At 40.7% G+C, this 21411-nt stretch overlaps 1 long non-coding RNA gene across 4 annotated transcripts in view; it reads right to left on the reverse strand.

Annotated features, from left to right (window-relative positions):
* Positions 1–1613: 1613 nt before the first annotated feature.
* Positions 1614–21411, reverse strand: part of LOC110259968 (uncharacterized) — a 74435-nt gene continuing 54637 nt past the window's right edge. For 3 of the 4 annotated variants that reach the window (XR_014841219.1, XR_014841221.1, XR_014841220.1), the window contains one exon: positions 17465–17958. This is a non-coding gene — a long non-coding RNA (uncharacterized LOC110259968). Of the gene's footprint in view, positions 1728–17464; positions 17959–21411 lie in introns of those variants that run through there. The other variant, XR_014841222.1, reaches the window with a different exon arrangement.

Here is a 21411-nt window from a genome sequence, read left to right on the forward strand (position 1 = left end):
TATGATCCATTAGTTCTCCTCTACCCCTTATGGATCACTGGCTGGTTCACTATTTCTCTGCTCGTCATTTCTTGACCTCACTGGGCATGGTGTTACCTAAGAACATTTGCGTGTGCAGTCCCCCTGCCTGGCATACTCTTCCCCCAGGTACCTGCATGACTGACTCTCTCACCTCTAAGTTTTTGTCACCTGTCACCTTCTCAGCGAGGCTACCGACTATTTAAAAGTCAGAAGCCCAACCAGTCCCCAGTTTTTGGCACTCCTAATGTCTGTTTTCCTGCTCTATTCTCTGACAATGTAGTACTTACTGCCTTACACATGCTATAGGATTTACTTACTTATTAGACTAATTGTTTATCGCCAGCTCCTCCACTGTAATGTAAACTACTTGAGGGCAGGGATTGTTGTCCCAGTTGTATGCTGGTGAACCTCGAGTGCTTACAACAGGGACCATACCAGACACTCAATAAATATTTGGCGTTGAACTGAATCTTGAAAGATAAGTAGGATAATCACAAGAAAAAAAAAACACGCATGAATCTTAGTTTTCTCAGTCATTAGATGAGGAGTTTGGTATGATTCATTAGCTCTAAGACATTTTCAGAAGCCTCTTTTGGCAGCCTGAGGGTGCATACTTGGGCCACTTGTGTTATTGCAAATTTGAACCTCACTTGGAACACTTGCCTCATCCCTAAGTGGCCCTTGGGTTAAAAGTAAGCCAGATCACGTACGCTGGAGCCTTGAACATGGAAAAACCTTATAGACCTGGTAGAGACCAGAGAAATCTCTTCGTCTTAGCAGAAGGGACCTCTGGCCAGAGGGAAGAGTAGCGCTGCTGAAGAGGAGACGGGTATAAAATTTAGATCCCTCTCAGAAAGCCAGTGTGTCTCTGGCTTGAGACTTTGTATTTCCCCCCGGGGCACATTGTTTCACTGGGACATTTTGGTTGACTTGATAATAAATAGCCAGCTTGGAGGTGATGTTTACATGTGGATTTACTGGTTGAATAGTCAACATCATGAGTTAATTGATAAACAGGGGTGTTTTTTGAATGAGAGTTAATTGATAAACAGGGATGTCTTTTGAATGATACATTAACTGCCACTGTTGAGTTCACTCTTTTAAGTGCTTGCCAAAGGAAACAATGTTAATTACCATTTACAGTATTATTCTTTTATTGGTTGTAAATTCATTTAAAGTATGGAAATGGGATTAGTTTCCTCTACAACTCCAGGACCCTAAGTAACAACAGCCCAGTCATTTTACATCCTCAAGTTTCCATCAAAGGTATAGATTTGCCACAATTAATATGAAACATTCAACTCAATACGTCCTTGAAGAACTGACCCTGAAGAACGTGGATGGGCCAGTTGCCCCCCCAGCCACAAGCCCACACCCTGCGTCTCAGTCTAACTGCCAGAGCCTTTGTTTTTCATTCTCTTGCCCGAGAAATCACTGGTGGTTCAGTGCTGTGGTGAATGCATTCATTTGCCCTCAGCAGTGCACCGTCTAAGAGACGTGGACTTAGGGGAGGTGGGCAAGCACCATAAATGTACCTGCTAGTGTGATTTCTGAGTGTGACTCATTTCCTCCAAGTACGCAGGCAAGAAGGCAAGAGATGCTGCGGGGAAAGCTGGTCTTTTTGTTTGGCAGGAGCCATAAAACACTGCTTCTCGTCTGCCTCTGTGATTCTGTAATTCTGGAGACATGCACAGTAGAACGGTCTCCTTTCAGAGAGAAGAGAAAACTCCTGAGTAAGACACCAACCAGTCTCCTCATAACACTGAGGTGAGGGGTCATCTCTACGGCACTAATCGTCCCAACGAGTATTTCCTGGGTGCAGATTATGTGTCAGATATTTAGTGCAACATCTATGAAAAGAACACATTTTTACACTTTTGGTTTAAGACAGTGGAGAACTGTGATAAGGTCTCAGTGAATTCCTGGGTCTAGGGGAACCATTAATTTTCCCAGATGAAAGCAAGTAATATTGACCATTTTCATTCACGGGGTCACCAAAGAAAGACAAGTGTGAATCTTTTACACTGAGGAGAAGGTGGTGTTTAGGTTAGACACTACAAGGGCATGAGCTCTGTCTTGCTAATTGCTCACAGATCTCAAACAAATCGATATTCTTGACCATTAGGTTTTTTTTTTTTTTCTTTTTACAGCTGCACCTGTGGCAATATGGCAGTTCCCAGGCTAGAGGTCGAATCGGAGCTGCAGCTGCGGCCTATGCCACAGCCATGGCAACACTGGATCTGAGCCTTGTGGCAATGCTGGATCCTTAATCCACTGAACGAGGCCAGGGATTGAACCTGCATCCTCACACAGACAGCATCAGAGTTCTTAACCCACTGAGCCACAATGGGGAACTCAACCGTTAAATATTCTAAGAGTAAAGCAGGTGTATTGCATAAACTGATACAAGAAGGAATTAGTTGGTTATAATAATGCCCACCAGGGGCTGGTCTTAGGTCGAACTAGACAATCAGACTCAATGATTGTACCAGACCATGCTTGGCATTGGGTTCACTGAGAAGGCTAGGGGTCAGTAAACAGCATTCTGGCCTGGCGTGTCAGGTGTGTTTCTTCAGCAGTAGTCTCATAGCAGTGCCTGGATCAGTCCAAGTGGCAGCTTAAATGTGAGAGAACGAGATGACAGAGGTGGATGTGAGAGCCAAGCTCATGTCCCAAATAGGAATCAGTAACCTGGGTATGGTCCCATAGGCAGAGTCTCCAGGGCCATGAGTCCCTGTTCCTAGTCACCACACTCAGGGAGGTCTAGAGCTATGCCTTTCCATCAGGCATTTATACTCTATTCCCAGTCCTTGTAATCCAGAGGCATTTTAGCAATCAGGGTTCATTTTTACCATAAGCAGTGTAGACATTCCGGCTCTGTCAGGTTTCTAGGGAAAGGGGGCTAGAAAGATAATCCAAGGTCACTTTTTTCAGTAGAGAAGGATTTTTGTTAATCCTTTCCTTACATGTACAGTTGGTCTAAGATCTTCATTTTTATCAACATTAAGAAGATACTAATGTAGAACAGAATAAATTCCAGACATGGACCCACATAAATATGGCCAGTTGATTTTTGACAAAGATATGATGACAGTTCAGTAGGTGTATGGTAGTATTTAGTAAATGATGCTGGAATAATTGGGCATTCACAAGTAAAATAAGAACCCTGACCCATAGCTTATGCTACATGTAAAAATTAATTCCTAGTGGATCACAGACCTAGGTGTAAAACATAAAACTATAAACTTTTAGAAGAAAACATAAAGAATTTTCATGGGCTCGCCTTAGGCAAAGAATTCTTATTATGATACTAAAAGTACAATCCATAAATTGAACTCTATTAAAATTACACAACTTTGCTCTGCCAAGGACACTGTTAAGAAAGCAAAAAGACAAGCCAGGAGTACAAATTAACTTAGGAAGAATTGATTTCTTTTTTTTTTTTTTTATGCTGATTTAGCCTTTGCATCTATTTTTCTTTTTTTTCTTTTTTTTTAAAAATTAATTAATATATTTTTCCGCTGTACAGCATGGGGGCCAAGATACGCTTACATGTATACGTTTTTTTTACACCCTTCGTTCCGTTACGATATATCTAGACATAGTTCTCAATGCTACTCAGCAGGATCTCATTGTAAATCCATTCCAAGTTGTATCCAATAACCCCAAGCTCCCTCCCACTCCCTCCTTCTCCCCCCAGGCGGCCACAAGTCTATTCTCCAGGTTCATGATTTTCTTTTCTGTGGAAATGTTCATTTGTGCTGTATATTAGATTCCAGTTATAAGTGAAATTATATGGTATTTGTCTTTCTCTTTCTGACTTATTTCACTCAGTATGAGAGTCTCTAGTTCTACCCATGTTGCTATAAATGGTATTATATAGTTCTTTTTTATGGCTGAGTAGTATTCCATTGTGTATATATACCACCTCTTCCGAATCCAATCATCTGTCGATGGACATTTAGGTTGTTTCCATGTCTTGGCTATTGTGAATAGTGCTGCAAGGAACATGCGGGTGGATGTGTCTCTTTTAAGTAGAGTTTTGTCCGGATATATGCCCATGAGTGGGATTGCAGGGTCATATGGAAGTACTATGTATAGATTTCTAAGTTTATCTCCAAACTGTTCTCCATAGTGGCTGTACCAGTTTACATTCCCACCGGCAGTGCAGGAGGGTTCCTTTTTCTCCACACCCCCTCCAGCACTTGTTATTTGTGGATTTATTAATGATGGCCATTCCGACTGGTGTTAGGTGGTATCTCATGGTAGTTTTGATTTGCATTTCTCTTATAATCAGCGATGTTGAGCATTTTTTCATGTGTTTGTTGGTCATCTGTATATCTTCCTTGGAGAAATGTCTATTCAGGTCTTTTGCCCATTTTTCCATTGGGTGATTGGCTTTTTTGCTGTCGAGTTGTATAAGTTGCTTGTATATCCTAGAGATTAAGCCCTTGTCCATTGCATCATTTGAAACTATTTTCTCCCATTCTGAAAGTTGTCTTTTTGTTTTCTTTTTGGTTTCCTTTGCCGTGCAAGAGCTTTTCAGTTTGATTAGGTCCCATGGGTTTGTTTTTGCTCTTATTTCTGTTGCGTTGGGAGACTGACCTGAGAAAATATTCATGAGGTTGATGTCAGAGAGTGTTTTGCCTATGTTCTCTTCTAGGAGTTTGATAGTGTCTTGTCTTATATTTAAGTCTTTCAGCCATTTTGAGTTTATTTTTGTGCATGGTGTGAGGGTGTGTTCTAGTTTCATTGCTTTGCATGCAGCTGTCCAGGTTTCCCAGCAATGCTTGCTGAATAGACTTTCTTTTTCCCATTTTATGTTCTTGCCTCCCTTGTCAAAGCTTAATTGACCATAGGTGTCAGGGTTTATTTCCGGGTTCTCTCTTCTGTTCCATTGGTCTGTCTGTCTGTTTTGATACCAGTACCACACTGTTTTGATGACTGTGGCTTTGTAGTATTTCTTGAAGTCTGGGAGAGTTATGCCTCCTGCTTGGTTTTTGTTTCTCAGGATTGCTTTGGCAATTCTGGGTCTTTTGTGGTTCCATATAAATGTTTGGATTGTTTGTTCTAGTTCTGTGAAAAATGTCATGGGTAATTTGATAGGGGTTGCATTGAATCTGTAGATTGCTTTGGGTAGTATGGCCATTTTTACAATATTGATTTTTCCAATCCAGGAACATGGAATATCTTTCCACCTTCTTTAATTTCCTTGATTAAAATTTTATAGTTCTCGGCATATAAGTCCTTTACTTCCTTGGTCAGGTGTATTCTGAGGTATTTGATTTTGTGAGGTGCAAGTTTAAAAGGTATTGTATTTTTGTATTCCTTTTCTAATATTTCATTGTTGGTATATAGAAATGCGACTGATTTCTGAATGTTAATCTTATATCCTTCTACTTTGCTGAATTTATTAATCAGTTCAAGGAGTTTTTGGGTTGGGTCCTTAGGGTTTTCTATGTATAGTATCATGTTGTCTGCATACAGTGACAGTGTGATCTCTTCTCTTCCTATATGGATGCCTTTTATTTCTTTTGTTTGTCTAATTGCTGTGGCTAGGACTTCCAAAACTACGTTGGAGAGCAGTGGTGAGAGTGGGCATCCCTGTCTTGTTCCAGATTTGCGTGAGAAGGCTTTCAGTTTTTCTCCATTGAATATTATATTTGCTGTGGGTTTGTCATAAATGGCTTTGATTATGTTCAGGAATGTTCCCTCTATACCCAACTGAATGGATGTTGGACTTTGTCAAATGCTTTTTCTGTATCTAGAGATGATCATATCATTTTTGACTTTTCTTTTGTTAATGTGGTGTATGATGTTGATTGATTTGCTTATGTTGAACCTTGTGAATTTGGGATGAACCCTACCTGGTCATGCTGTATATTTTTGATATGTTGTTGGATTCGGTTGGCTAAAATTTTGTTGAGAATTTTTGTGTCTATATTCATCAAAGATATTGGCCGATGGTTTTCTTTTTTTGGTGGTATCTTTGTCTGGTTTTGGAATTAGGGTGATGGTGGCATCATAGAATGTCTTTGAGAGTGTTCCTTCTTTTTCAACCTTTGAAAATGTTTAAGGAGGATGGGCACCAGTTCCTCTTTATATGTTTGGTAGAATTCGCCTGTGAAGCCATCTGGTCCTGGACTTTTATTTGTAGGGAGTGATTTTATGACCTCTTCAATTTCATTTCTAGTGATCGGTCTGTTCAGTTGGTCTGTTTCTTCTTCTTTTTTTTTTTTTTAAATGATTTTCTCTTTTTTTCATTCGTTATTTTTATTTTATTTATTTATTTATTTATTTATTTGTCTTTTTGCCATTTCTAGGGCCGCTCCCACAGCATATGGAGGTTCCCAGGCTAGGGGTTGAATTGGAGCTGTATCCTCCGGCCTACGCCAGAGCCATAGCAACGTGGGATCCGAGCCGCGTCTGCAACCTACACCACAGCTCACGGCAACGCCGGATCGTTAACCCACTGAGCAAGGGCAGGGACCGAACCTGTAACCTCATGGTTCCTAGTCGGATTCATTAGCCACTGTGCCACGACGGGAACGCCTGTTTCTTCTTGATTCAGTTTTGGCAGGCTGTAAGATTCTAGAAAACTGTCCATTTCTTCCAGATTGTCAAATTTGTTGGCATGTAATTTTCATAGTATTCTCTTACAGTATTTTGTATTTCTGCAGAATCTGTTGTGATTTCTCCTTTTCCGTTTCTAATTTTGTTTATTTGGGTTCTTTCTTTCCTCTTCTTAGTGAGTCTAGCCAGGGGTTTGTCAATTTTGTTTACCTTTTCAAAGAGCCAGCTCTTGGTTTTATTAATTTTCTCTATTTTTTTTTTTTTTTTTTTTGTCTTTTGTCTTTTTTTGTCTTTTGTTGTTGTTGTTGTTGTTGCTATCTCTTGGGCCGCTTCCGCAGCATATGGAGGTTCCCAGGCTAGGGGTTGAATCGGAGCTGTAGCAACCGGCCTACGCCAGAGCCACAGCAACGCGGGATCCGAGCCGCGTCTGCAACCTACACCACAGCTCACGGCAACGCCGGATCCTTAACCCACTGAGCAAGGGCAAGGACCGAACCCGCGACCTCATGGTTCCTAGTCGGATTCGTTAACCACTGCGCCACGACGGGAACTCCTCTATTGTTTTTTGAGTCTCTATTTTATTGATTTCCTCTTTCATCTTTATAATTTCCAGTGGTTGGCTTCTTGCAAATGGTGAGGCCAGCCCTCTGGGATGGCAGGCAGCCTCAGGTCCAGCGCACGTGCATAGGGGAGGGGGAGGGGGAATGCGTTGGGAAGCACAGCTTTCTGATAGCTGGTGGGCAAGTGAGCCCACTGTGGTGTGGGGAGCATTCTATGGTGGCCCACCCCTCCTTCTCTCCCCTCCCCAACACTGGCGCCTTGTCTCTCCTGCAGATCCAGCTCTTCTCCCAGGTTCCCGCTGATGTGGTTTTCCACCCCCCAGCCCTTAGCGTATTGCTCCCTGAACCTGCAACACTCAGCTTCCTAGTCTCCCAGGTAGTCTCTGCCCTGAAAACTGGACAGACCGGTTCCTGGTCCCCCAAGCAGTCTCAGCACTGCCCACCCCAGCCCATTCCCGTTCCGGGAGACTAACCTCCGGAGCTGAGGTCTCGGTGCCCAGACCCCACCCAAGTGTCGGTTTTTGGTGACTGTGCCAGTAGTTCAGATGATCTGTTCGGTTCTCATTCTGCTCTTCGGAACTCAGACTTACTGCTGCACTCTTCTCTGCATCTGGAGATCTCTCTGATTGGGTTGATCTTTCCATTGAGTAGGTGACTGTCCAGGGTGTGGGATCCCTTTTTCCTCCAAAGTTCCCTTTCAGGAGTGCCTGTCCAGCCCTGATTCCCCTTCTCTCACTTTCCTCTTTTCTCTTGTTTTACCCAGTTATGTCATGAGATTCTTCCCGTTATTGGAGTTTAGGTTCTTCTGCCAGTGATTAATTGCTGTTCTGTGTGAGTCGTTTAACCTGTAGATGTATTTTTTTGTTGCATTTGTGGGAGAGGGCCAGCGTGTCCCCCTACTCTTCTAACATCTTGTCTTTCTCCTTCAGGAAGAATTGATTTCTTTATGACGTGGTTGTCCTATTAACACGTGGTCTGGGGAGTTTTTGTTGTGGCTCAGTGGGTTAAGAACCTGACTAGTGTCTATGAGGATGAGAGTTCTATCCCCGGCGTCACTCACTGGGTTAAGGGTCCAGCGTTGCCCCAAGCTGAGGCATAGGTCTTAAATTCAGCTCAGATCTGGCAATGCTGTGGCTGTGGTGTAGGCTGGCAGCTTCAGCTCCAATTTGACCCCTAGCCTGGGAACTTCCATTTGCCACAGGTGTGGCCCTAAAAAGACCAAACAAACAAACAAAAAGACTGGGGGAAACCTTTAAAAATTACATATCCAACAACTGTGTGCAGAATACATGGAGAACTCTAAAAACTCAATGGTAGAAAACAAATGGGAAAGATTTTAACAGACTTTTTACCAGATAAGATCGACAAAAAGTAGACAAAAAATTGTCACTGCTTTGCACATGTCCACAAATGACCATCATAAATGTTGACTTGGATATTACAAATAAATTGTAATGAGTAGGTGATTTGTAAACATGGAAACATCAAGCAGTGGGCCAAACATCAGACCTTCTAAGGCAGCATTTCCAGGGATGGTGCTTTTGCATCTATATTTTTAACAAGCACCACAGATGATTCTGTTGGACTGCAGGATATGGCAAACATTGATATAGCCGGATGTGGAAAACACTTACTATGTGTCTATACACTGTGTCTTTCTTTTGCTTTTCTACTTTTCTGTGTTTGCGTGGCAGCCCCATTGTGTTATTGGCTTACCATATGTTTCCTATTATTTTACCTGCTTTCTCCAGTCCCTAGAATATTTCTCTACAAAGTGAAAGCTTCAGAACTGATGACTCAAAGTGAACCTAGGAGATTGATACTGTGTCCAGATTTGCCTTCAAATAGGTGGGTGATTAGTGATGCGGGTTAGACTTTCTTCACCATATTTTAGGGCCAGGAGATTTGGTATGTGTTGGATAACTGATATGTGCCGACAGAAATTCCAAGACAGAACGAGGACTTTTTAAAGGAATATCTTAAAATTACTGTCAATGTTAGTACTTATAAATTGGAGGAGTCAAATCAGAAAGAGTTGTCAATTAAAAAAATATATATATATAATTGGCAATTTCAAATATATACAGAAGTAGAAAGAATAGTGTAATGAACTCCCATTTCCCCGTCACAAAACTTCAACATTTATTAAATCATGGACAGTGTTGTTCCATCTGTAAGCCTGCCTGCTTTTCCTCAGCCTGGATTAATGAATAACCTCCTATTATTCTATCCATAAAAATTTTAATGTTTATCTCTAAAATCATAACACCACCACAGCCTCTAAAAATGTAATGTTAAAAGGACAAAAAAAAAAAAAAAAAAAAAAGGAGTTCCTGTTGTGGCTCAGTGGTTAACCAATCCGGCTAGGAACCATGAGGTTGCAGGTTCGATCCCTGGCCTTGCTCAGTGGGTTAAGGATCCAGCGTTTCCGTGAGCTGTGATGTAGGTCACAGACGCAGCTTGGATCCCGTGAGCTGTGGTGTAGGCCGGCGGCTACAACTCCGATTCGACCCCTAGCCTGGGAGCCTCCATATGCCGCGGGAGCAGCCCAAAAAATGGCAAAAAGACAAAGAAAATAAAAATAAAAATGTAATGTTGCCTTAATATTATTAAATATCCAAGTCAGTTCACATTTCTCTGATTGTTTCATAATTTTCTTTTTCAGTTTGTCTGTTGAAGAAATCAGGTGATTTGTCGTATAGAGTTTTCCATAACTTGAGTTGTATTTTTTATTTATTGTTTGTTTGTTTTTTTAGGCCAGCACCCTTAACATATGGAAATTCCCAGGCTAGGGGTTGAATCCTAGCTACAGCTGCTGGCCTGCACCACAGCCATGGCAATGCCAGATCTGAGCCGTATCTGTGACCTACACCACAGCTCATGGCAACGCCGGATTCTTAACCCACGGAGCTAGGTCAGGGATTGAATCTGCATCCTCACGGATACTAGTCGAGTTTGTTACCACTGAGCCACAATGGGAACTCCCACAATCTGAATTGTATTAATTGCATCCCTTTGGTGTCATTTAAGACATTCCTTGGTTCCTTATAGAGGCATACCTTGCTTTATTGTACTTCACTTTATTGTGCTTTGCAGAAATTGCATTTTTTACATGAGGGTTTGTGGCAACTGTGTATTGTCAGAGGGTGGTTAGCATTGTTTAGCAATAACATGTTTTAAAATTAAGGTTTGTATGTTTTTTTTAAAAAAATGCTATTATATGCAATTGATTATAGTATAGTGTCAACATAATGTTTATATGCACTATAAAACCAAAATATTCATGTGACCTGCTTTATTGGATATTCACTTTATTGAGGGATCTGGGACCACACCTGCAGTATCTTCAAGTTATACCTATATTCCTCAAAACTGATAGTTTGATCTAGAGACTTGATCATATTCAGGTTCTGCTTTTGGGCAAGAGTGTGCCATAGGTAGTGGTATGTTCTGTAGGAAGGCAAAAGGCATGTTTTTTTGTTTGTTTTGTTTTCTTTCTCTCTCTTTTTTGATGTTGTGGATAATCATTGCCCATACCATTAACTCATCAAGGATTTCAAGTTTCATATTTAAAAAAAAATTTTTTTTATCTTCCCACTGTACAGCAAGGGGATCAAGTTATCCTTACATGTATACATTACAATTACATTTTTTCCCCACATATTTTTAAAATTTTTTATTAAAGTACAGATGATTTACAATGTGCCAATTTCTGCAGTACGGCAAAGTTATCCAGTCGTAAGTATATGTATACATTCCCTTTCTTATATTATCTTCCATCATGGTCTATTCCAAGAGATTGGATATAGTTCCCTGTGCTATATAGTAGGACCTCATTGCTTAGCCATTCTAGATGTAATAGTTTGCATCTACTAGCCCCAGACTCCCAGTCCACCCCACTCCCTGCCCCCATCCCCTTAGCAACCACAAACTTGTTCTCTATGTCTGTGAGTCTGTTTCTATTTCGTATACAGGTTCATTTGTGCCATATTTTAGATTCTGCAAATAAGTGATACCATATGGTATTTGTCTTTCTCTTTCTGACTTACTTCACTTAGTATGAGAATCTCTAGTTGCATCCATGTTGCTGGATAGATGCCCAGGATTGGGATTGCTGGATCAAATGGTAGTTGTATGTTTAGTTTTCTGAGGAATCTCCACACTGTTTTCCACAGTGGTTGTACCACTTTACAATCCCACCAACAGTGTACTAGGGTTCCTTTTTCTCCACACCCTCTCCAGCACTTATTGTTTGTAGACTTTTTGATGATGGTCATTCTGGCTGTTGTAAAGTGGTACCTCAGAGTGGTTTTGATTTGCATCTCTCTAAGAATGAGTGATGTTGAACATCTTTTCATGTGTTTTTTGGCCATCTCTATGTCTTTGGAGAATTGTCTGTTTAGATCTTCGGCCCATTTGTTGATGGAGTTGTCTGTTTTCTTGGTATGGAGCTGCAGAAGGTGTTTATAAATTTTGGAGATTAATTCCTTGTCTGTCGATCACTTGCAAAGATTTTCTCCCATTCTGTGGGCTGTCTTTTTGTTTTGTTTAAGGTTTCCTTTGCTGTGCAGAAACTTTGAAGTTTGCTTAGGTCCCATTTGGTTATTTTTGTTGTTATTGTCATTACTCTAAGAGGTGGATCTGAGAAGATGTTGCTGTCATTTATGCCAGAGAGGATTTGGCCTATGTTTTCCTCTAAGAGTTTGATAGTGTCTGGTCTTATATCTAGGTCTTAAATCCATTTGGAGTTGATTTTTGTGTATGGTGTTAGGGAGTGTTCTAATTTCATTCTTTTCCATGTGGCTGTCCAGTTTTCCCAGCACCACTTATTGAACAAGCTGTCCTTTCTCCATTGTATATTCTTGCCTCCTTTGTCATAGGTGAGCTGGCTGTAGGTGCGTGGGTTGAATTCTGGGCTTTCTATCCTGTTCCACTGATCTCTATCTCTATCTTTGTGACAGCACCATGCTGTTTTGATGACCGTTGCTTTGTAGTATAGTCTGAAGTCTGGGAGCCTGATTCCTCCAGCTCCATTTTTCTTTTTTCGGGATGTCTTTGGCTATTCTGGGGTGTTTTGTGCTTCCAAACAGACTTTAAAATATTTTGTTCAAATTCTGTGAAAAATGTCCTTGGTAATTTGATAGGGATTGCATTGAATCTGTATAATGCCTTGGGTAGTATAGTCATTTTGATAATATTAACTCTTCCAATCTATGAGCATGGTATATCTTTCCATCTATTTGTGTCATCTTTGATTTCTTTCATCATTGTCTTATAGTTTTCAGAGTACAGGTCTTTCATCTCTTTAGGTAGGTTTACTCCTAGGCATTTTATTCTTTTGGATGCGATGGTAAACGGGATGGCTCCCCTAATTTCTCTTTCTGATCTTTCATTGTTAGTGTATGGAAATGCTGTCAATTTCTGTGTATTAATTTTGTATCCTGTGACTTTGCCAAATTCATCGATGAACTCTAACAGTTTTCTGGTAGAGACTTTAGGATTCTCTAGGTATAGTATCATGTCATCTGCAAATAGTGATAGTTTTACTTCTTCCTTTCCAATTTGGATTCCTTTTATCTCTTTTACTTCTCTGATTGCCATGGCTAGGACTTCCAAAACTCTGTTGAAGAGTAGTGGTGAGAGTGGACATCCTTGTCTTGTTCCTGATCTCAGTGGGGAATTCTTTGAACTTTTCACCATTGAGAATGATGTTCACTTTGGGTTTGTCATATATGGTCTTTATTATGTTGAGGTAGGTTCCCTCTGTGCCCACTTTCTGAAGGGTTTTTATCAGAAATGGGTGTTGGATTTTGTCAAAGGCTCTTTCTGCATCTATTGAGAGGATCATATGGTTTTTATTCTTCAGCTTGTTAATGTGGTATATCACACTGTTTGATTTGTGGATATTGAAGAACTCTTGCATCCCTGGGATAAATCCTACTTGATCATGATGCACAATCCTTTTAATGTATTGTTGGGCTCGGTTTGCTAGTATTTTGTTGAGGATTTTTGCATCTGTGTTCATCAGTGAAATTGGTGTGTAGTTTTCTTTTTTTGTGGTATTTGTCTGGTTTTGGTATCAGATGGTGGCTTCATAGAATGAGTTTGGGAGTATCCCTTCCTTTGCGATTTTTTGGAATAGTTTCAGAAGGATAGGTGTTAGCTCTTCTCTAAATGTTTGACAGCATTCACCTGTAAAGTCATCTGGGCTTGGACTTTTGTTTGTTGGAAATTTTTAAATCATAATTTCAACTTCAGTTCTTGTGATTGGTCTGTTCATCTTTTCTATTTCATCTTGGTTTAGTCTTGGAATAGTGTACTTTTTTTTCTAAGAATTTGTCCATTTCTTCTAGAATATTTTTCCAGAACTCTACCAACTTGTATTTTTCATTGTTTTAAGATGGCACTTCCAAGTGATTCCTTTTGTGCAGCCAACCTGAGTTGAATGTCTTGATCTCTAGTATTGCATCAACTCCCACGACTTCTGTGAGTAATAAATTTGGTTATCGATTCTATATTTGTTACATATATTCACAGAACTCAGTTCTTTCCTCACCTTCTGTCTTTTTAAAACAACAATTTATGTTGAAATTCTGTTGTCGAAGTTCTTGGGCATCTTGTAGAGAACTTTGTACATTATGCAAATTGTAAATATTACTCACCAACATTATAATAACTCAGAGCTGCCTCATCATTTTCCATCTTCTGAGAAATATTTAAGTTTGCAATCATTTCCCTTTTTATGTCAATCAAGTTTTGTATTATCTTCCTAAAATGACACAGAGTTTCAGTGGAGCCAGACAAAAATCTCGCAAATTTTCCCAGCATTTACCTAAAGGATTCAATCTGATAATTTAGCTTTGTCTCATTTAACAGCTGCTGCTAGTTACATTTCTATATGAAAATATTTTTATAATGCTTCTCTTCACTGAAAGCAAAGCATGAATGACCTTTAACACTTCCCTTAGCACAGCTTTGTTCAAGATTGCTATTCTCCTTCATGTGAGGATCAGGAAGAAGCTATCAGCCTATTAATCCAAGAAGGTTTGGGGCTCTTGTCTTGTGGCTCATTTTAAAGGGTATAAAATGAGTATGGATGAGTTCTTGTTGTGGCTCAGTGGTTAACAAACCCAACTAGCATCCCTGGTGACGTGGGTTCAATCCCTGTCCTTGCTCAGTGGGTTAAGGATCCACGTTGCTGTGAGCTGTGGTGTAGGTGCCAGACATGGCTTGTGGCTTGGATCCAATGTTGCTGTGGCTATGGCATAGGCCGGTAGCTGTATTTCCGATTAGACCTTCAGCCTGGGAATGTCCATATGCTGTGGGTGCAGCCCTAAAGAGACAAGACAAAAAAAATAAAATAAAGTAAAATAAAATAAAAGAGTGTGGAGAATGTAGTTTAAATGACTCACTAGTATCACTGCCTCAACATCCACTTTGGGTGGTGGAGTGGCCCACAGGGGCCTTTGCCAGCCCTTGCTCGACCGTAGTGCGTGGCCCATGGAGTCTCAGGAAGTGCTGAGTTCCTGATATGACTTCTCCAATGCCCTCGGTGATTAATAGTCCCTCCAGCCTCCCAGCTCCTTCCTCATGTGCACCCCTTAGATAAGACTGCCCCCCCAACTGCAGATCTTACCAAAACCCTGCTCTTCTTGGATTAAATTGGCCAATCTGCCCTTATCCCTGGAACTCCAAAAATCACTGCACCTTTGGACCTTAATAAAGTCACCCCAGCTGCTGGGCTCTCTGCCTGCACCCTGCCCTGACCGCCCCCCCCCCCCCGCCCCCACCGTGGTCCTGCCAGCTGTGCCTTGTACCTGCTCTAGGACTTGGGACTAAAAAACTTCTCTATTTCATCTTCCCTTGTGGTCTGCTGAACCATGACTTACCATCCAATTCCCCATTTGGGACTTGACTTAACACGTGTTAATTTAGCAAAATCACAACACTGCAAAATGTGGTGTGAATTGCTTTGACATAGTTCAGGCTATATAATTGCCCCCAATAGAAACTGTCTTTATTAATATTGTACTTCAACCAAAGAGTTTAGCTAGGCAATGAAGACTCTCCGTAGGAAAAAAAGCAATGTGGCTTCATTGGCTACCAAGCAGTCTTGAAGTGTGGGTAACAGGAGTCCCTTGAGAGAATCTAAGTGAAAATTAAAAGGTGGATGTGTAATTAATTCTCTCACAGTGTGTCCATTAATGTGATCTCTGGAGAAGGTAATTTGGAAGAACTATCAAAATCCACATACCCTATGATGTGGCTGTTTCACTAGGAATACATACTGCAAAAGTATGTTACTACACATAAACATGCAAGAGTGTCTATTGTAGTATAGATTTTAAGAATATAACTCTGGTCCTGCAGAAAATGACTGGTTTAAACCAAATATTGCTTATCTACACTACAATACCATATAAATTTTTACCATTGACATACAATGTTTTAACCTAAAAAATCTAGAGTTCCCAGTGGCTCAGTGGGTTAAGGATCTGGTGTTGTCACAGCTGTGGCTCTGGTTGCTGCTGGGGTGTGGGTTCAATCCCTGGCCCAGAAACTTGCATGCCCCTGGTGTAGCAAAAAAAAAACCTTAAAAATTTTAGGAGGGTGATATTATAAGTTCTTTTTCTTTTTCTACATTATAGTTTTACCCTGATGTGCTATGTATTATTAAAATGTAAATATAAGTTATAGGATGGTGGTTATGGAAAGAAAAGTATTCATATGAAGTAGTGAAGCGTTTTGAAACCATTCATTTCTTTTTGGTTCCACATACTTAGGATAATCATTTAGCTGAACTAGACCAATTTTAATTAAAAAGTGCCTATGGGAATTCCCATCATGGCTCAGCAGAAACGAATCTGATTAGCATCCTTGAGGACACGGGTTCGATCCCTGGCCTCTCTCAGTGGGTTAAGGATCCATCATTGCCATGAGCTGTGGTATAGGTCCTAGATACAGCTCAGATCTGGTGTTGCTGTGGGTGTGGCGTAGGCCAGTGACTATACAGCTCCAACTGACCCCTAGCCTGAGAACCTCCATATGCCGTGGGTGCGGCCCTCAAAAGACAAAAAAAAGTGCCTATTTATCATGTTTACTGTTTGTTTAAAGTATTGTTTACAAAAAAACAAGTGGTTGTTCTGTTTTATTAAAAATTTACTTCTCATTAAACTGTTTTTTGGAACAGAGACAAACATTCTGCATTGGAGCTGTGGGGTTACTCTTAGTCCATATTTTCCAAAGGCCCATCCTCTAGAAAAGAGGACACAAACTGAGGTGACACCAGCCATGTCCTCAGGTCTGGAAAATAAAACCTAGCTGGGCCTGTGACCCCCACTCAACTCCTTGTCCCATCCACCTGCCCTAACATGGAGCAAGAATGGATTGAGGGGGACTCAGAATCACTGCTTTGAATTTTTCCTTGACCATCATGTCTCCAAATCAGCCAAAGAAAAGAGGCAGGGCCACATAAACTACTGAGAGTCCCTAAATTTATAAACAATGAAAACTGTAAAAATGGCACTGTTAGCTCAAAGCCCTTAGGTCCCTGGCACCAAGGATAGCCTGTTTAGAATCCAGGAGAAGGATAACAATTGCGGTTCCTATGGTGGAGGTGGGGCAACTGTGACAAACAGGGGAAAAGATGAGTTTGGGAAGTACAAGCACAAGTGTTCCTGAGGTCAAGTTGTCTTGTTGCCCCTGGGGTTTTCATATCTAAATGCCATCTTCTGCACCTAGGTGGGGTAACACCATGGAAAGAATGTCTTTACTCACCGTTCATCTCCTGAAAAAAGAATCTAAGACATAAAGGACAAATATACTGAAGTTGTTGAAAATAACATGGCTATTAAAAATTAATTAGATCCTAGACAAAAAAAAAAAAAAAAAAAAAGGAGTTCCCGTCATGGCGCAGTGGTTAATGAATCCGACTAGGAACCATGAGGTTGCGGGTTCGGTCCCTGCCCTTGCTCAGTGGGTTAACGATCCAGCGTTGCCGTGAGCTGTGGTGTAGGTTGCAGACGCGGCTCGGATCCCGCGTTGCTGTGGCTCTGACATAGGCTGGGGGCTACAGCTCCGATTCAACCCCTAGCCTGGGAACCTCCATATGCCGCGGGAGCGGCCCAAGAAATAGCAACAACAACAACAACAACAGACCAAAAAGACAAAAAAAAAAAAAATTAATTAGATCCTGCTGTATAGCACAAGGAACTATATCTAGTCACTTGTGATGGAACATGATGGAGGATAGTGTGAGAAAAAATATATATATTCTTTTTTGGTACAAAAGAAACTGACAGAACATTGTATACAATAAAATTTTTTTTTTTAGTTAATTAGAAAGAAGTCAACAAGGTTTAAACAAAGTAAAGAAATAAGTCAACTCTTGGAGTGATTTGACAGTTTAAATCCTGGTTCTTAATTAACTTATAGAGGGGATCACATCAACCCTTCAAGAGGAAGGTCAAGTTCTTCTTTGTTCCCGAAACATTAGACCTATGAATGCTCATCTTTTCCATCAACAGCAATTGCCACGTTGGAATTCAGGTGGCACTTCCAGTTCACAGCATGACTCCATGCTGAGGGGAATAAGAAGATCCCAGGTCCGGGGAACTGAAAGCAGAGGTTTCTTCAGGGTAAACATCTCCCAGGACTGGAAAGTCAGTGTTTGTGATGCTGGGCTCCTGAAGGCTTCTTCTGACATATGCAGAACTCACCTTTTCAGCCCAAGGCATGGTTGGTCTGGCCTCCTCCTTCCTCTCATTAGGGAAAATCGTATGGCTCTTCTAGAACAGGTTGCAATCTGTATAGCAATTCAGAGAAGATCTGGTCACAGGATAATATGGGGCTCGGTATTCAGAAATGTCTGGCATGTTGTGTAAGCCCATGAACGGGATGAGACAGTTGTGGGCATGTGGTCACCTACTCTCCATACTTGCCAGATAGGGGAGAACTTTTGTTGTTGGGTGTTTTTTTTTTTTTTTAAGTCTGATTGAAGTATAGTTGATTTACAATGTCATGGTCATTTCTGCTGTACAACAAAGTGATTCAGTCATACATGTACACACATCCATTCTCTTTCAGATTCTTTTCCCACATAGATTATTACAGAATATTTGGTACAGTTCTGCTATACAGCAAGTTCTGAGTTGGCCAATCATTCCGTATGCCTCAGTGTGCATATGCCAATCAAAGAACTTTGAATTCACGCACTGAGTGCTCAGCAGTAATGCAATTTAGAAACAGAGCTTTAAAAAAGACTAATACGTATAAAGCATAATAAGCCATGACACTGCAAAGATACAAAAGCACTTAATAAATGGAAAAACCTTTGCAGACTCCATAAAATGCTTCCTGTAACACTTATATGTGTAATTCTCCACAATTCCTTAGATACTGTGAAGTTTCTTAGGTAAGTAACAAGTTTACATTAGTTTGAAAATGAGCTGGTTTTCAAGGTCACTAACAGTATCTGTGAGGTCAGCCTCTATTCTTATAACCAAAGTTGAATATGCAAAAAGAAAGCGTGGGAGGCTGGCCCATTGTAGTATGGCCTTGAGGGGGAGTTGCCCTCCTTCAAAGCACAAATGGCCCCTTGGAAACTGAAACCTGTTCCTTGGAAACCAGCCAAAGCTCAGGGTGATCAATTCTTTTAAAGTGCTGAAGAAGTGGGTCTGTCCTGGGTGGCACATGACATAATTCATCCTGCAGGAACCCAGGGCTGGCATATCTGTCCTCGACCCCAGCAGGAGTTGGTGCTTGGCTTAAGAGTAATTCACCCTCAGGGACATAGATCCTCTCCCCAGTCTTGCAAGGGATTCTGCTAGATGTTTATATGCTATTTCCATGCTGTCCAACTGCTATAGCCAATGCAGGAATTCATTTCACTGTTAATCCCTGCTCCAAGGCGAGCTGGTTACTCAGGCAACTAGCCTGGTTTGTTGCTTATGTTTTCAGGGGATTTTCCATCTCAACAAATTAAAATATTAAATTCTAAAATAAATCTGAATGCTTAGAAATTTCTCTCAAAATATTTTTTTAATTTTATTTTTGACTTTTTAAGTTTTATTTTGAAGTACAGTTGATTTATAAGATTGTGATAATTTCTGCTGTACAACAAAGTAATTCAGTCATACATCAAAATATTTTTCTACTACAATAATTTTTAAAGTTTGTTGTTGTTTTGTTTTTCTTTTCTTTATAATGAAACCCATGATAAAGGGTTCCTGGCTTAGGTTTAGTTTCAGAATGAGGTCAAGGATTTGTTCTTTGTAACATAACTAATGACTTCTTTATCTTAATTATTTTTTTTTTGTCTTTTGTCTTTTTTTTGTTGTTGTTGTTGTTGCTATTTCTTGGGCCGCTCCCGCGGCATATGGAGGTTCCCAGGCTAGGGGTCGAATCGGAGCTGTAGCCACCGGCCTACGCCAGAGCCACAGCAACGCGGGATCCGAGCCGCGTCTGCAACCTACACCACAGCTCATGGCAACGCCGGATCGTTAACCCACTGAGCAAGGGCAGGGACCGAACCCGAAACCTCATGGTTCCTAGTCGGATTCGTTAACCACTGCGCCACGACGGGAACTCCCCTATCTTAATTATTTAAGCTTGTGGAAACTCTCCCAACATGTAAAAGTATAAACACTTTCAATGTGTACATATCACAAGTTTTGATAAAAATAAAAAATTATAATCTTTCATTATACAGGAGTGTCTGTGCAATTATTTAAAATGATAATTCAGTGCTGTTGTCACTGCTGACCTAAGCCCTTGCCAGGGAGGTCAAACAAGATGTTGTCCACCAGATTTATGATAATTTGAAACTTACATACATAAGACAGTGTGGGGCACAAGTATATAATGCTTGGAAATGCAGTTTGATGAAAGTCAAATATAGAAGGAAAAGGTTGCTAGTTATGCAAAATAAAATCTCAATCAGGGCAATGGATCTTGATTAATCAGGAGTTCCTGTTGTGGATCAGCAGGTTAAGAACCCAACATTGTGTCTGTGAGGATGGGTGTGCAAACCCTGGCCTAGCTGATTGGGTTAAGAATCCAGCATTGCCACAAACTATGGCTTGAATCTGGCATTGCTGTGGTTGTGGTGTAGGCTGGTAGATATAGCTCTGATTCGACCCCTAGCTTGGGAGCTTCCATATGTTGCAGGTGCAGACCTAAAAAAGGTAAATAAATAAATAAATTATTTATTTATTTATTTATTTATTTTTTGCTATTTCTTTGGGCCGCTCCCGCGGCATATGGAGGTTCCCAGGCTAGGGGTCGAATCGGAACCGCAGCCCCCAGCCTATGCCAGAGCCACAGCAACGCGGGATCCGAGCCGCATCTGCAACCTACACCACAGCTCATGGCAACGCCGGATCGTTAACCCACTGAGCAGGGGCAGGGACCGAACCCGCAACCTCATCGTTCCCAGTCGGATTCGTTAACCACTGTGCCACGACGGGAACTCCTAAATAAATAATTTAAATGAAAAATAAAAAAGGAATCCCAAACTTCCTACACTGTTGGTGGGAATGTAAATTGGTACAGCTGCTATGGAAACAGCATGGTTTTCTCAAAAAACTAATATAGAACTACCACATGATCCTGTAATCCCATGCAATTCCATTCCTGGGCATCTATCTGGAGAAAATTCTAATTTGAAAGGATACATGCCCTCCTATGCTTGTAGCAGCACTGTTTACATAGCCAAGACATGGAAGCAGCCTAAGTGTCCATCAACAGATGAATGGATACAAAAGATGTGGTATATTTATGCAATGGAATACTACTCAGACATAAAAGGGAATGAGATGATGCCATTTGCAGCTACATGGATGAACCCAGAGATTATCATACTAAATGAAGTAAGTCAGAAAGAGAAAAGCAGATGCCATAGGATATAGCTTATATGTGGAATCTAAAATATGACATAATTTATTTATAAAACAGAAACAGTCACACAGAACAGACTTGTGATTGATAAAATGAAGGAGGGCAGGGGAGGATTGGATTGGGAGTTTGGGATTAGCAAATGTAAACTATTAGATACAGATTGTATAAACAACAAGGCCCTATTGTATAGCACAGGGAACTATATTCAGTATCCTTTAATAAACCATAATAGAAAAGAATATATATATGTATGTATAACTGAGTCATTATGCTGCGCACCAGAAACTTACACAACACTGTAAATCAACAATACTTCAAAAAACATAAACTAACTAGGTAATTCCTGTTGTGGTTTAGGGAT

The sequence above is a fragment of the Sus scrofa genome, chromosome 3, assembly GCF_054392235.1.
Source record: "Sus scrofa isolate SSC_HxYL_T2T_F1_AM1 chromosome 3, Sscrofa_HxYL_maternal_Yorkshire_Landrace_v2.0, whole genome shotgun sequence".
Taxonomy (NCBI): domain Eukaryota; kingdom Metazoa; phylum Chordata; class Mammalia; order Artiodactyla; family Suidae; genus Sus; species Sus scrofa.